This window comes from Vigna radiata, chromosome 1, assembly GCF_000741045.1.
Source record: "Vigna radiata var. radiata cultivar VC1973A chromosome 1, Vradiata_ver6, whole genome shotgun sequence".
NCBI lineage: Eukaryota > Viridiplantae > Streptophyta > Magnoliopsida > Fabales > Fabaceae > Vigna > Vigna radiata.
The window spans coordinates 2,010,190-2,026,457 of NC_028351.1; the positions used below are offsets into that span (position 1 = coordinate 2,010,190).

General features: G+C 28.8%; 1 pseudogene; it reads left to right on the forward strand.

The window, feature by feature from the left end:
* Positions 1 to 14,475: 14,475 nt before the first annotated feature.
* LOC106771847 lies at positions 14,476 to 15,387 on the forward strand (annotated as a pseudogene).
* Positions 15,388 to 16,268: the final 881 nt, after the last annotated feature.

Genomic DNA, 16,268 nt, shown 5'->3' on the forward strand with positions numbered 1-16,268 from the left:
TTGTTTATGAAATAAAACACTCAACCGTCACTAGAACACTCAACAATCACCTTAAAAGATATAACTGAAACATAACTAACAAAGGAAACCATTAAATACTTATTAATATTTTTTTCTTATTTTTATAAGTCAAGGAATAGGAATGAGCCATATAGGCGTGGGCTTCCTCAAGGAGGAGGAGTTGATGGAGGATCTGTAATCTTGTATATGTTGAATCGCTTTATGAATTCTACGATAAGCCATCTTGTAATTTTCTTTGTCGAAGTATTTAAGGCTCATATTCACACACCTTCTTGCTTTTTCAATTTCAAGACTTCTTTCTGCTTTAAGAACTTTGTGATCGTTTATATTTTCATTACGATCACAACTGTCGTTCATATCACTGTTTGCTACCTGCCGGATATTCGTCTAAAAAAAATCCACGGATATTCGCGGATGCCCGCAAATATTTAAAAAAATATATTTTTATAAATTATTAAAATAAAATTTAAATAGAATTACAAAAAATATATAAAATATAATATAAATTAAATTAAATATAAATTAAAATTTAAATTTTGTTTGGGCTGAATTGGTTCGATGGTCTGTCGTCCTTCTTTGCTTTGTTCTCTTTTGATCTTCAATAATCCTTCTTAAGAATGACATCCACTCCGATGGGTTGTCGTTGACGTGTAGAAAACACTCCGACACTCAAGATATAAAAAGGTATTAGGATAGAAGAGGAAGATTGTACCTAGACATCACTTGTATATATTTATACAGTCTATGGCAGGCAAGCCCATTGATTAACTATTAGTGCAGTATATTTACGACATTGATAGTATAATACCCGCACCCGACCCGTTTATAAGTGAGTATTAAAATATCCGCGGGTTTGGGTAGTAAATATCCGCGGATATCAACTACCCGTCGCAGATTTTATCCACAGATATCCACGGACGTGGATTTTTTTGCCATCCCTAGAAACAGCAATCCAACCAAATATTTATAGATTTACTTAGGTCAGTATCCATACTTAAGATGAAAGACTTTTTTTCAGGTTAGATATTTACTTAAAAAATTTGGTTAAACTTGAATAGTTATCGTTTCATATAGAATGGTGTTGATCCCTGAAACAAATTACAAAAATTCATGAAGCTATCAATAAAATACTACCAATAGAAATAATTTGTTAGTAAATTTAAATTACAATGGATATATAATTGAAGGAAAACTTAATCAATAAATTTATTGGTAATACGAATTATATTTATCGACTAAAAAATTCATCAATAAATTTGTTAGATAATTTTTGACAAATAAAATTATTTGATCTGTCAATAATTATTAAAAAAAAAATCAATGATAAATCTGTTAATCAAATAAAAGAACAAACTTCTCGCCTACATTTTCTCTCTGCGAGCCACTTTATTTTTTTCTTTCAATTGTATTTTGATTTCATATTGCAATTCATATTTTTATTTTACTTTTGTGCTTAATGTCTTTAATATGATGAAAAATCAATTAATTGATCCTAAATCCAAGTATCTTATAACTATTTATCACTACGTGAGACTATAAGCATGACAATTATTTGATTCAATGGACTTTCTTTTTAATGAAGTCTTTGAGAGAGGTTAATTTTCTAAGTTACACCATACTAATCACTCAAACAAATTAGCATTTGGTTCCCTCGTAATTTAACAACTTAAAGAAAAGAAAAATATAAATAAATTTATCTTTAATAAATCGTTGTGGGTATACATGAAATAAATGTTTTGGGCTAGGTCCTTTTTAATGAAAACAAAACCTAAATGGAAGCATAGCCTTAAATCTCAAAATCCGTACTTAAATTGATAAAGAAACTAGCAATGGAATCGTACAAGTGGAAAAACAAGATATCGATTTCAATCATTTATGAAGATGATGGCAATGCAAAAGGAAAAATGGTGTTTTGGTGATAGAGTGATTGCAACACATAAATTTAATTTAGTTAAGTTGTTTTAGCTTAAATAGGTTAAACCCATTTGAGTAGTAGTACATTTTGTTTAGTCTTTATGTTAATGTAAAGTGGTAATGATTTATGAGAACCCTTTTGGATTAAACATTTTATTCCTACCAAAGTGAGGCAAGATCCTATGGATATGAAAGTTTAGGTAAATTTTCCAAGTACCTTGGAGAAGCTCCATGCTTAGGTCAAATCCAATATTAGATTCCATCTTGGAAAAATACAACATATAGACATCAATTTCATCCCATGGCTGGAAATTAGGTAGCTTTAGTATAAGGATAATGATATTTAGACAACATTTTTTTGACAACATTTGAATATTGATTACGTGTCAATCTGTGATTGGTCAAAAATTACTCCACAATCAATAATAATAATCATAAACACTATTGTGGAGTAATTTTTGACCAATCACAGATTGACACGTAATCAATGTTCAAATGTTGTCAAAAAAATGTTGTCTAAATATCATTATCCTTAGTATAACCCACTCGCTTTTCTATTTAATAAAGTGCATAAGCTATACTTAATTTTTTCTTTCATGCCCTACATTCAAACCACTTACACCATTCAACTACTACATATAAGTTATAAATGAAAACAAACCAAAAGAGAAATCTATAATACAATAATAACCATATTATTTTTATTGCTAACTTCATGTTCTTTTCAAAAAATATGCCTAATCGTCTTTATGTAAATTTTCTCATTCAATCATATATATTTTCGGATACAGCCACTTCAATTAACTACTTGTTAGTAAGTAATTTGATATTTGAGTGCCCTTGAATTTGAGAATAATGAAGTTGTTAGTGAAAATATTACTTTATCTCTAAATCGGTAAGACCAATTTAACATCATGAGAAAGCTCATGGTTGTAAAAAGAATAAAATATCACCCTTTAATTATGGTTGATTTAATTAAATCATATATTACTCATGTAAAAAAATGGATATATATATATATATATATATATATATATATATATATATATATATATATATTTTGTAATGCAATTTCATCTTGATCACATTTCACTGAATTCAAACCACCAATTTTCTCATAATAATTATTTTTTTCAAGCAAAATTCCTTGTAAGAATATTTTCAAATATTCCGCACCAGTAAATGAATAATCTTGGTAAAAATATAAAATAGAAATTGACAAATTAAAAGAATAATCCCTCTCTCGTGAAAAATAAAAAATGAAATAAAATGGACCCAATAGATAAAGATACATTAAATAGCTTCATTGTTGATTTTGTACTATTTGATGCTGAGTCTAATATTAGATCACACACCATCCTGTTGGAAGCACATCATGCCAACCTTAGCAAAATTGTCATTGACCAAAAATAAAAACTTAGTAAAATAGTCAAATTAATCTCATGTTTCTAAACAAAGGGTATTTGTAGAGTTGAAAGCCTATCATCCTTTGTGAAGTATTCGGAGGAGATGTTCATCTTTTGTGAAGATTCAGAGGAGGTGTTCATCCATTGTGGGTCATAGGGGCAGTGAGTTTCATCTCTTGGGATAACAAGAAAGGTGTTCTAACCTTAAAGTGTTTTATTTTCTTTGTGATTATAACAGTTTGTTGGTTTGTGCTAGTGAAGCGTTAATTTTCGGTTGAGATTAACAACCGAATGTAGGATCTTTGTGATCCGAACCAGTATAAAAGTTACATGTGCAATTTTCTCTCTTCCTTACTCTTTTAATTTGTTTAAATTGTTTTAAGGAAATTATTTTTATTAAGAAAATTATTAAAAGAACGATTTGCGATAAGAAACCAATTCACCTCCNTCTTGGTTTGTTGAACGCGATAACCATTCTATTGCATCGCTTTGACACTTCTAACCCTCCTAAATTGTGTTATATACCTAATTGGACTTGACCAAACGTTTCTAAACCTTCCTACCAACATTCTAAAGTGTTTATGGACCAATTCTTACTTCAAAACCTCTAAATGTTAAAATAAAAAAGTGTATAAAAGTATAATTATTCCTTATTAAATTCACTCCAACTTAAAATAAGAAACACAAAATGAATCTTAAAAAAGTCAAAAGTGATGATAGTGATATTTTGTTCTTTAACGATCCTATTAATTTAAAGAAAAATATTATTTTACACACTCAAATTTATTATATTCATTTGATATTACCTTTATCTAATTTTTACTCTCTTCTTTTTTAAAAAAAAGTAAAAATTTACACTTTTATAACTATTTTAGCTTCGAATTTTGTGTCAAATAAAAGTATATGAGATAGTAGCGGTACTCTAGTTTAAAATGTTACAGTTCATATCAGATTAAAAGTCACTCAAAGTGCCATACTTTGAGTATATATCATTCCTCCATCAACCCTAGCAACCTGTCCACACACAAAACTTCAACTAAACCAAAATGGATTTGTTCCTTGTGAGTAACCTAAACTCTACTGCACTTGCTTTCTTCTCTCTAACATTACTGTTAGCTTTCTCTCTGTTTCTCTTTCGTCCCTCCAAAGATGGTAGTAATCTGCCAGAACCTCCAATGGCCTCAGGTGCATGGCCCATACTCGGCCATCTCATGCTTCTCGGGGGCTCACCAACACCCCACAAGACGTTGGCAGCCATGGCTGACAAATATGGTAAAATCTTTCTGTCTAAAAACAAGCATTAGAAACACTCTCTTGCAGACCTTTGATATAGACCTGGCTGTTGAGTTTCACAATTTATATATTTCATGGTTATCTTTATTCATATCTATTATTTTTAAGTTGAAATCTATAATTAATAAAAATACTTTTGAAAATTAAAGCGATAACATTCTCAATGATTTTAAAAAATGTTGTGGTATTTTTATTGCTTTTGTTTTTCTGGAAGCATAATAAATATTGGATAAAGTTGAATGGACTTAAAAGAAATCGACTAATTATGTTCATAGTAAAATAAATTAGAAAAACTTAGAGCATTAAAAAATTTAATTATATACTAAAAACAATTAATATTTTACATTAAAAACACCCGTATTATTTTTTATATTACAATAAGGGCATTGTTTTGGAATTCCAGCAAAATAAAAATTTACGGTCAATTTAAGAATTGGATTTGTTTGTTCTTATAAGTAAAAGTATTTTAACGCACCAAAAAATAATAGTACTTTTGTTTTCAATTTGATCCTGATTATTATAAATATTATGTATGTTAACCTTTCAAGAAATGTATAATCTTTTTTATGAAAAATATATATTAATATTTATTAAATAATTAGAATATTTGGTATAGATATTTGGAAAGTTTTGCGATTGATTGATTCTGGATGAGTCCCCAGGTCTCTATCATTTTAAAATCAATTTAGAACAAATAAAAACAACTAACAAAATTAAATCACATGAAATAAAATCAAATTAAACTAAATAAAATAAAATCACATAAAATAAGATCAAATAAAATAAAATCTAAAAACATAAAAATTACATCAAATCAAATAAAGTAAATTCACAACAAAATAAAATTATAGACTAAAATCAAATCAAATAAAAAGAGTACACAATACAAAAACTAAAAAAATATTTACATATTTTTTTAATTTTATATTTACATTTTTTTTTATTTTTTTTACATTTTTATTTATCTTTCATTAGTTAGCCAAATAAAATTGGGTGCTCACATGATAGAAAATTTATGTTTATGAAAAATTTAAGATTTTAAATAATTTTGTTTATATTTTATTTTATTAATTTGGATCTAAAAATATTTAGTTTAATTTTGATAGAAATAAAATAAAAATAGATAGTTATGATTTTTTATTTATATAAAAACAATATTATGTTATTTTATTGATATAAGATAGAAATAGATTAAGCAGATTTTATTAGAAATTACTTGATATTTTATTTTCCGTTTTTATTGTATGTATTTTGTTCAAGCATCTATTTAAAGGTTATCAATTTTCACTGAAAAACAATCACAGTGAATTGAAGAGTTCAGCAATTTATCATTTTTTTTAACAGTTTAGGTACTTTGAAGCATGACTGATTTGATAAGTAGTCTCTCAAACAAAATCAGATTGCCCAAGTTGGTTAGAGTCAGCATCAATGAACCTTTACTTCCATCGGAGATATTTAAGGATGTTGAAGTTTTGAGATTCGATTATGTAATGCCTGTGAGATTTATTACTTTCTATTTCCAAGGGAAAAAGTTTTTTTTTTTTTTTTTGTTTTGATATCATTTAGTTTTTTTTGCAGATATTTCAATCAAACCTATACCTGAATTTTGACTTTCAGAATTTAGTTCAACTTCAATTGGAAGTGGCCATGGATTGGCTTCTGGTCTTGAAAGTGCTCAATCATTGTCCAAAGCTTCAAAGTCTTGTCATTAACATTTATAAGGTTTATTTGTTAAGTTTTTTAAGTGTGAATTTTCTTTATATTTTCTTCCAACATTAGTATTGATCCAATTTTTATGTTCCTTCTTATCAGACCAAGGTTCGATATTATCGGACCTTAAATTTACCAGGTTATGAAGAAGATGTTTGGCCATACCCACAAACTGTTCCTGCATGCATTTCATCACACCTTAAAACCTGCCGTCTTATAAAATACAGTCATTCTAAAGATGAGTTTCACTTTGCAAGATATATATTGGAGAGTGCAAAATATCTACAGACCATGAGCTTTGATTGTGGTTATGTTACAATGGGAACCATGAACCTTTCGCAAGAAGATGATATGAAAAGAAAATTATCTTCCTGCATGAAGAGATCAGATACCTGTACCCTTTCCTTTCATTTGAATTGAATAATTAAGGATTGTATTTTTTTTTGTCTTTCTGTTGATAACTCTAAGTATTTATGAAAATTTGTTAGCTGTTTTTGGAATTCAATAATGCATACCTATTATTGTAAATTTGTAATTTCATAACTACCATTATTTATCAATTTTATTATTGAACAAATATGGGATTGAGTGGATGAATTTCCATTTGCAAGATATATTATGTAAAATGCAAAGTATTTTTTTGCGGACCATGAAAATCAAAGTATTTTTCTATTAAGATAACATGGTACAAGAGGTACTCAATTTATAAAGTTTTACAAATGTCAATTTAAAAATATTAAAATGACAAATTAGAGAATCAATACTCCAATCAGAATTATTTTTTTTCAGAAAAATATCTTAACAAATAATTAAAAGTTAAATTGGAATACCAACAAAAATCACGTAAATTAATTTCTTTCAAAAATTAATTCATCAAAAGAAATTAAATAATAAATATAATTAATTATTATATTGCATAGTTTAAACACTATTTTATAAAATAAAATTTATTGTTATCTAGAGCTTTCTGATGATGGTGTACCTTATTTTAATTTTCCTTAGCCCATGCTTCCGGTTCAAATTGTTTATTAGTACGTGTAGTGTTTGTATATTTTTTTTCAACCCTCAATTGTTTAATTTTTATTAAAATATAAAATCTACATATTAACGAGCATGTTGGCCAATGTAATTTAGCAGTTAAAAAGTATAATTTTTTATTAAAATATAAATCTACACATTGAGGAGCATGTGTTGGCCGATGTAATTTAACAATTAACAGTAAACATTAATGAGGAAAATATAAAAAAATGTACCAAAACAATCTATAAAATAAACAAAGTAAATAATTGTTCTGTTATTCTATTGCTTTTGTTCAACATTTGACTCCCATAGACTTAAAAATACATTATCTAACTTTAAAAGAGTGAAAAAAACAAACTAGAAAATGATTTAACAAACTTAATATGATAATAATATACTACAATTATCATTAATGAGGACTTGTTTGGAACCCATTTTATAAGATCAAAATATACTACAATTAACATGCACTTTTGTAATGATAAAATCGGAACTTTTGGTACTGTTTTCTAATCAAAATTGAAGTTTAACCTTGGGAGACCTATGCTGATCTTAGATATAAACTTATATTGTAACTATTACCAAAGTTAATAACACAAATTGTGTTTGGAGGAGAACAATACCAAAAACAGTTAAAAAATTGCTTCTAAGTTTTCCCTTTATCTAATCAAATAGAACCTAATTTTTTTTTTTAAATTTAAAATTTATTTTTGAAACCAACAAAGCTTAAAAAAAATAATTTTAAACAAAACATTAAGAAAATAAACTACTTGTCTACTATCCTAAATTGTTATAACAAAATGCTTAGCCCATGCTTTTTTAACATAAGTAATTGCATATAATGTCAGGGTTATGTAATGGTTTCAAGTTCAAATACACATAATAATACTAGGAAAACTATTGTGAGACTAATATACCATGGTTGTAGTGACACCTCTAAAACAAACAATGAGTGACAACACAAGAACTTGGCAAATAAATGTTGTCATTGCTTCAAACATTAACACTCCATACACATACAAGTGTTGCAAGAAATGGATAAAGTGTTTGAAATATTATTCCAATTTTATGAAGAAAGCAACAAAATCCATGCTTGGAATAACTTTCGTGTAAAAAACATGGGAGGGATTAACAAACACATTCTAATACTTTCAATTCTTCATAACAAATTCTAAATAACTAAATATAATATAACTTGCAATGTATTCTAAATTAATAAATTTAACCTATTTAATTTACAAATAATATTTAAATAGAATAAAGAAAATAATATAGCTAACGTGGATCACGGTGATAGCTGCAATGTGGAAGACAAGAGGGAATTTGTGGAGCACGTGGAAAAATATCTCTTACGGAGAATGTGTGGGTTTCAAAGGGAAAGGGTCACTAGTGTAAGGAGAACTTGCAAGGAGGATTTTTCAACGACTGTAGAGAACTTTATAGAGGAACTTTACAACGGGGTTTTATAGAAGCGTTATCTATTAGCGCTCGTATAGATAGTGTGTAAAAAATGCTATCTATGATAAAGAAACGTTATTTATACATTTTTTTTGTAATAGTGAGACGTACATGCAAAGATGAAAAATGCTTCACTCTTCTCAAAAGTTCACGCAGAGATTGATAACTGGTTCAAAACTTCATGATTGGTGGTTCATAACTGATGGTAGCGACGATTGTAAAAAATATAGGAGGAAGAGAAAATGGAAGTGTAAGGACAAAAGGAAACGCTCAAATGAAATTCACAATAAGAAAGAAGCTTTTGCTTTTTTTTTTTAATTATTGAAATAATGCACTTTTAACTATGTTTCTTTCTGTAATTGTCATCATTTTCCATTTTAAAGATGATATTTAGCCAACCGTTGTTAAAAATTTCACTGAAATTGCAAATTTGCCACTATAAGTTTTTTTTACTACAGTGGCTTGATAAACGTCACCAATCGATGATGTGAAAAACTCTCGGGCTAGCCTAAATAGTCAGTCTAAAGCAAATTTGGTACTGTTTTGGTGATCATTTTGTGGGACCAAAACACTGATCTGAGTTACACTGAATCATTGGTTCTTTCGATATTTCCGCCGCACGTTCTTCGAACCGTCCGTTGTATTCCAAACTCTGACTGAAAGGGGTACCTGTAAAGGTACTCTGACGCTCAAGTTAGGTGTCTATCGTAGGATGTTCTCAGTTCTCAGCAAAGTGATGCTCAGAGTAAGAGAATTGGTAGTAGAATTGTTGTGAGATTATAATGAAAGTAGAGAATGTGAGAAGTGTCAGCGTGATTAGAACGTATCTGGCTTGTAGCCCTGGCTCTCTTTTTATATATTATCGTAAGCCCAATAAAATATAAACAAAATATAATATACACAGTTTTATCTGGTTACTCATAAACAACTTTATCAATATCTTTAATCAGATATTATTTTATTTTCAATTAATATCTTTAATAAGATATCTTTGATTCTGGTGGACTACAAGCCCAATGATAAGAGTTGACCCAATTATGGCCCTGCATAGTCAGGATGTTATACATAACCGATCGTTTATTCTTTGTAACCGTTCGTCCCATATATCATACCGTACAGGTACAATTGAAGGTTGTTCATTATTAAGCAAAAATAAAAAGGATAATGATATTTTGACAATCAAAAATTGACAAACTTTTGACAACAGGATATGTGTCATCATTTTATTGGTCTGCTTGAATTTAGGTTTAAAAAAATATTTGAAACGAACTAATCATAAATTGTCACGTATACGTTGTCAAAAAGTTATAAAAAAAGTTTTTAAAGAGACTTTTTCCAAATAAAAATAAGTTGTTTATTTTACATGAAAAATAAATCAGATCATAAATTATTATAGAGAGAAATACTAAGGAAAAGAAATACCAAAAGATTATGTTAGAGAAAGTGAAGCACTATACAGGAAAATGAAGTTGTTACATGTGCGGAGATGACACCAAATTTAAAATTGATAAGATAAAAGAACTAATTAAAACAAAACAATTGAGCAAGTTTGGCAAGGAAGTATCCAAAATAGACTTAGCAGACTTTTTCAACCTTTACCTCTTATACAGTACACTTTGGCTCAAGATTGGGGTCTATGTACCATATGATTCGTCTAGGATCTTACCCATGTTATAAAATAATAATAATTGCAAAAAAAACGTTAATTTTAAACGTTAGTCAACAATTTTTATTTTCTCGTTCATAGGTGCACAATTTTATTTTCTCAATAAAGTTCATAATTTCTAACAATCAACTTTTATTATTCATTATTGTGACAATGATTTTTGGATAAGAATATGTTCTATAAATACTTTTCAAAAAAATACACCAAATCAACCTTTATCTTCTCCTTTCAAATGAAAACTATATTTTTCAAACTATCTTTTTAGTTTTTCTTCCTTTTCTTTTTCTTATTATCTGTATATCTTGAGTTTACTTTTTTACTTTCTTTAGAGTTCCTTTTTTTCCAGCTTTTCTACAACAATTCAATTAGAGCTGTCAAAACGGGTAACTTGTCTTGACTCGGTTCGGTTCATCACGGGTTGGTCAGTTAATGAGTCAACCCAACCTCACTCACTTATTATTCGAACCCAGTTCGACCCACCACGGGTTGGTGGCTTAAACGTATTGACTCACTGGTTCATTTAATTATAAATTTTTTTTTTAAATAAAAAAATTACAAATTTTTTAATTCAAATCTAAATAAATGTCATACTAAAATGATGTTAAACTCCAAAGAAAATTCAAAATAATAAAAAAAGTATCATACAATTCAAGCGTAATCCAAAAACATGTACAAAAGGCAAACAAATAAGTTTTTAATATTGATAGTTTTTGTATTACTCTTCCATTTATAATATTAGAGTCTTGAATAGATAAATCTATATTATTTTTCTCTCTTGAAACATCTTCTTTATGACCATGTACAATATAATAAAAAAAATGCTAACTAATAATATTGAAACACAAAATAATAAATAATTAAATTAAATTAGGTGGATTGTTGAGCCAACTCTCCTCACCGCGGGTTCAACCCGGTGAACCGAGTTTAAAACTATCTTGCATAAAAAAGTTACATTTTTTTTAAACCCAACTCGGCTCAAACTCGTGGTAAGCCGGGTTGACTCGCGGGTTACCCACTATTTTCAAATCTGAACCATGTAAATGCTCCATTAATGTAGAGAGAGAAAGAGAAAAATTGTTAAGGATAGTGGGAAGGTGTAGGGTATTTTTGGAATAAAAGAAAATAGTGGGGAGGTGTAGAATATTTTTGAAATAAATTAAAATAGTAGGGAGGTGCAGGACCCACTTGGGGAGGTGGAGGGAGCAACACCCCCCATTTTGACAACACTAAACCCAATACTCCAAGATGAATGAAAGTCCAAAGGCCGATCCAAATGATATGGACTTCAAAATTGAGTCTAAGTCTTATAAGAAGTTTTTATTTAATTAACAAATGGTTTAATACCTATTTTGGTCCGTTTTTTCGGGGGGTTTGTTCAAAGTGGTCTTCCTTTTTTTAAAAAGTTCACTAAAGTTCTACTTTTTGCAAAAACTGTGGAAGTTAGTCATTTTTGCTAACGGCGTTAATTTTTCTAACGGCAGAGCTGCCCAGCTGGCAAATATTTGATGACTTGTAACATTTTGGTCGTGCTGGCACTGTGACTTCATTATATGTGTAAAAAAAAATAATTTTAACGTGGAATTTAGTGAAGTTAGGGTTGAAATAAAATTTGAATTTGGGGTAATTAATTTGTGACTAGGGTTTCGATTGGGGTTTTGGAATTCTTTTTTTCCTTTATTTTTCACGATTGTGGTTCTTGATGGTAACAAATTGAGAACTTAAGGGTTTGATTTTAGGGTTTTTGAAATTCGAAAATTTTCCTTTGGGGTTTTAATTCTTGATTATTTTGGTGTTGTGACTGGAGGGGTTGGGATTTTCATTTTTGATTGGATTTTTGTGGTGGTTTCTACAGCGGCTGGCGGTGGCCATGAGGGTGGCAGCACAAGGAAGGAGAAAAGTTTCTACATTTGACTTTTGAGAATGGAAGTTCCCAATTTGGGAGTAATTAGGGATAGTTAGAATTAATTACCCCAAATTCAAATTTTATTTCAACCTTTACTTCACTAAATTCCACCTCAAAATTATTTATTTTTTTTACACATCTAATGAAGTCACAGTGCCAGCACAGCCAAAACGTTACAAGTCATTAAATATTTGCCAGCTGGGTAGCTCTGCCATTAGTTAAATTAACGCCGTTAGCAAAAATGACTAACTTCCACGGTTTTTGCAAAAAGTAGGACTTTAGTGAACTTTTTAAAAAAGGAGGATCACTTTGAACAAACCCCCCAAAAAGAGTGACCAAAATAGGTATTAAACCTTAACAAATCTTATAATTTAAGAATAATTTAGTAAAAGATAAATGAGCTTATTTTTTATTATTATATTTGTATTTTGTAATTGAAATATTATCTTCTTATTTTAAAAATAAATTATTTATAATTACTTTTTTTGTAAACCGAGACATACTCAAAGCTCAAAGAACATAAATTTTCTAACTTGAAGTATTATTAATTTTAAACCGGGTTATTTACTTTTTGTATTTGTTCTCTATTTTAAATTAAAGCACCCAAAGATTTTGTTTTATCCGAACATGAATCTTAATCAACAATCCCATCGCCAATTTTTCAAATAATCGATTTTCAAAACCAATTATCTTAATTATGTGTGCCACTTGCACTCTTTAAGTTTCTCTACCCTATAGATGAACACTTATTCAAAATTTTCCCATTACACATTATAGTTTGGGTTATAATTAGTGTAAGAAAAGTTAACAATAGCAGCTAAAGCCTCCGTGGTAGTGGAGAGATATAATAATACAAGTTTTAATTTGGTCCTGAAATGCACAAAATGACAAATAACTTTTTTATTCTTTGCTACATAATAATATTTTTTTTATATTTATTACTTACTTTTTATGAATATTTGATATATTATTAATATTGTGTTTGTTGGTTTAAATTGATAGTTTGATAATTATATTATGTCCTTTTGAAGGACTTTACTTTTATTCTGATAATTTCTTTAGGTCCCCGAGAACACAAGTAACTTGAGGATGACGGGACTTGCTTTCATATGTGATAATAAAATTTAAAATATTTATTTTGTATTTTTATATTATATATTTGATAATCTTAAAAGAAATATGCACTTACTAGTATTCTATAAATATATTAAAATTAATATCATTGTATTATATTATATATGTACATGGTGGTAGAGTGGACCATGCATGTCAAGTGGCCAATTTCATGGGGGTAATTAATTAATATTTTTAATTTGTTAGACTATTTCATACGTTAAACGAGTAATGAGTCAAACTAATACACCGTTTTTTTTAATTAAAAACTAATTTAAAAGATTAAATTTTATATTATATTATTTAAAAGATAAAAATATATAATAACATTATAACTTAAGTTATAATAATTATTAAGAAAATTTTAACATATAAATGTAGTAATAATTATTTTAATTTATTTAATAGATATTAATTAATGAAGTAAAGATTTATGAACTATTTATATAATTAATATATTTTAAATAAAACAATCCTGATTACAAAGTCAAACCAATGATATATTTTAATGTAAAATAAATGTAAATACAAGTACATGTATTTTTGCTATAATTACAATAAACAATAACTTTTTTTCTGTGTGTGAAGTGATCAGTAAGAAAGTTCTTATTTTCCTCTTTCTCGTATTAACAATCATTAAATATATATTAATAAAGAGAAAAAGAAAAGAAATTTTTGTCCAAAAGATATTAATGATTTTCTAAAATAATTTAGTATAAATAAAGGAAACGATATGATTAAAAAGAAGTTGACTTCTAAATAAACTCATATTAAATACTGTTATCAAATTTGATATATTAGACTTCACCCAATTAATATATATATATATATATATATATATATATATATATATATATATATATATAATTGTCTTAAATCAACCCTCTAGATGTAGCCAATAATATTTTAGGTGTTACGCAAGGTATTTAAAGATTATAAGACTTTTGAATTTACAGAGTGATTAGGGTACATTGAATTTTTCACAAAAAAAAAAAAAAATCTTCTCTAATATGCATCTGACTCACCAATTAAAATATCCCAACTCCCCTTGCCTTTATAAATGTCCATGCATCCATGCACCAAAATACACATCAAACCTTTACAAAACCAGAAACCCTAATTCCTTTTCCTTTTCAACCATGTCTCTTGCTCTAAAACCTTTACTCTTATTCCTCGTACTCTGTGCGTTGAATCCTTTTCCCTCTGTCGAGTCTGCAATTCCATTCACCAGAACTCTCCAAAACCTGAGGGGCATTCGTAGGGGACAAAACGCGGATGGCGTAGGTACACTAAGAATCTACCTCAAAAATTTAGGTTACCAAGTAAACGACAAATCTTCTTCCGATAACAACTTCGATGAAAACGTTGAATCTGCTCTAAAACATTACCAAGCTTTTCATGGCTTACACACCAGTGGTGTGGTGGATGATCAAACCATCGAAACCATGAGCCTCCCACGTTGTGGAATGCCTGATATCACAGCCACTCCTAACCCTAACCCTAATGGTTTGTCGTCGTCGTCCCCCCAAAACTACAGTTACTTCCCAGGAAATTTAAAATGGAGGAAGTTCAACTTAACCTATCGATTGACTTCAAACCCTCCAAATGTTGCCGTCAGCCTGAATGACTTGAGACAAGCATTGAGGAATGCCTTTAACACTTGGAGACAGAACAACAGTTTCACGTTCAATGAAACCACTGGTCTATCCGACATAGTCGCTGGCTTCCAGCGTCTCTCCCACGGGGATGGCAACCCATTTGATGGGCGAGGTGGGGTTCTGGCACACGCTTTTGCTCCAGAAGATGGAAGAATGCACTTGGATGCAGATGAAAGGTGGAGCACCACAGGGATATCACCAACCATTGATCTTGAAACTGTTTCTCTGCATGAAATTGGTCACCTTCTGGGGCTTGGACACAGTAACGATTCTAACGCAGTTATGGCACCCACATATGCAGGGGTTCGACGGAATCTAAGACAAGATGATAAGGATGGTTTAAACAATCTATATGGGTTTCAGAACTAGAACTTGAGAAATAATCTTCAGGTGTAGCATGTGTTTGGCCAAGGCGTGTCAGTAATTAATTTCATATATGCTGAAAGCAGTTGCATGTACTACTATTAAGCAACAATTAAATAAGCCACCAACTACACTTGTCATCAAAATTGCCTTGTTATAATAATATTTACCAAGCAAGTAATTGGTTAAATCATATTAAATATGAGGCTGATTCTTACATTTAACGTAAATTAAAGAATAAAATCCATGGTTTTACGATTTTTAATTAAAAATAATATCAATTTTTTATTGTATAAATTAGATTGATGTCATGTCTGGTGTTTGATAAATATATATATATATATAAGTAATAACTTTGTTTGACTGTGGAACACAAATTTTATGTAAAGGGGAAATAAGAAATGAAAAATGAGAAATGATATTTGACCCACATAAATTTTTTATGTTTATTTCATATAATTATTTTTTACTTTTTTAAAAATATATAAAAATCCATTATTTTATAATATTTTATGCTTATGTATGAAATAAATGTAAATGAATGTAATCGTACAAGAAAATCACAAACCTAAACTGTCCTCTTTGATTGGCTTGCAAAAGTTTAATGCAGTAATTAACTTTCCTTTTTCAATATCCCTCTGGACCAAATGAAATATCCTGTCATAATATCAAAACTTTTAACTAAATAATTAGTTCAAACTTGTACTTGGAATCTATAAGTACTGTACTTTGAATCTATAACT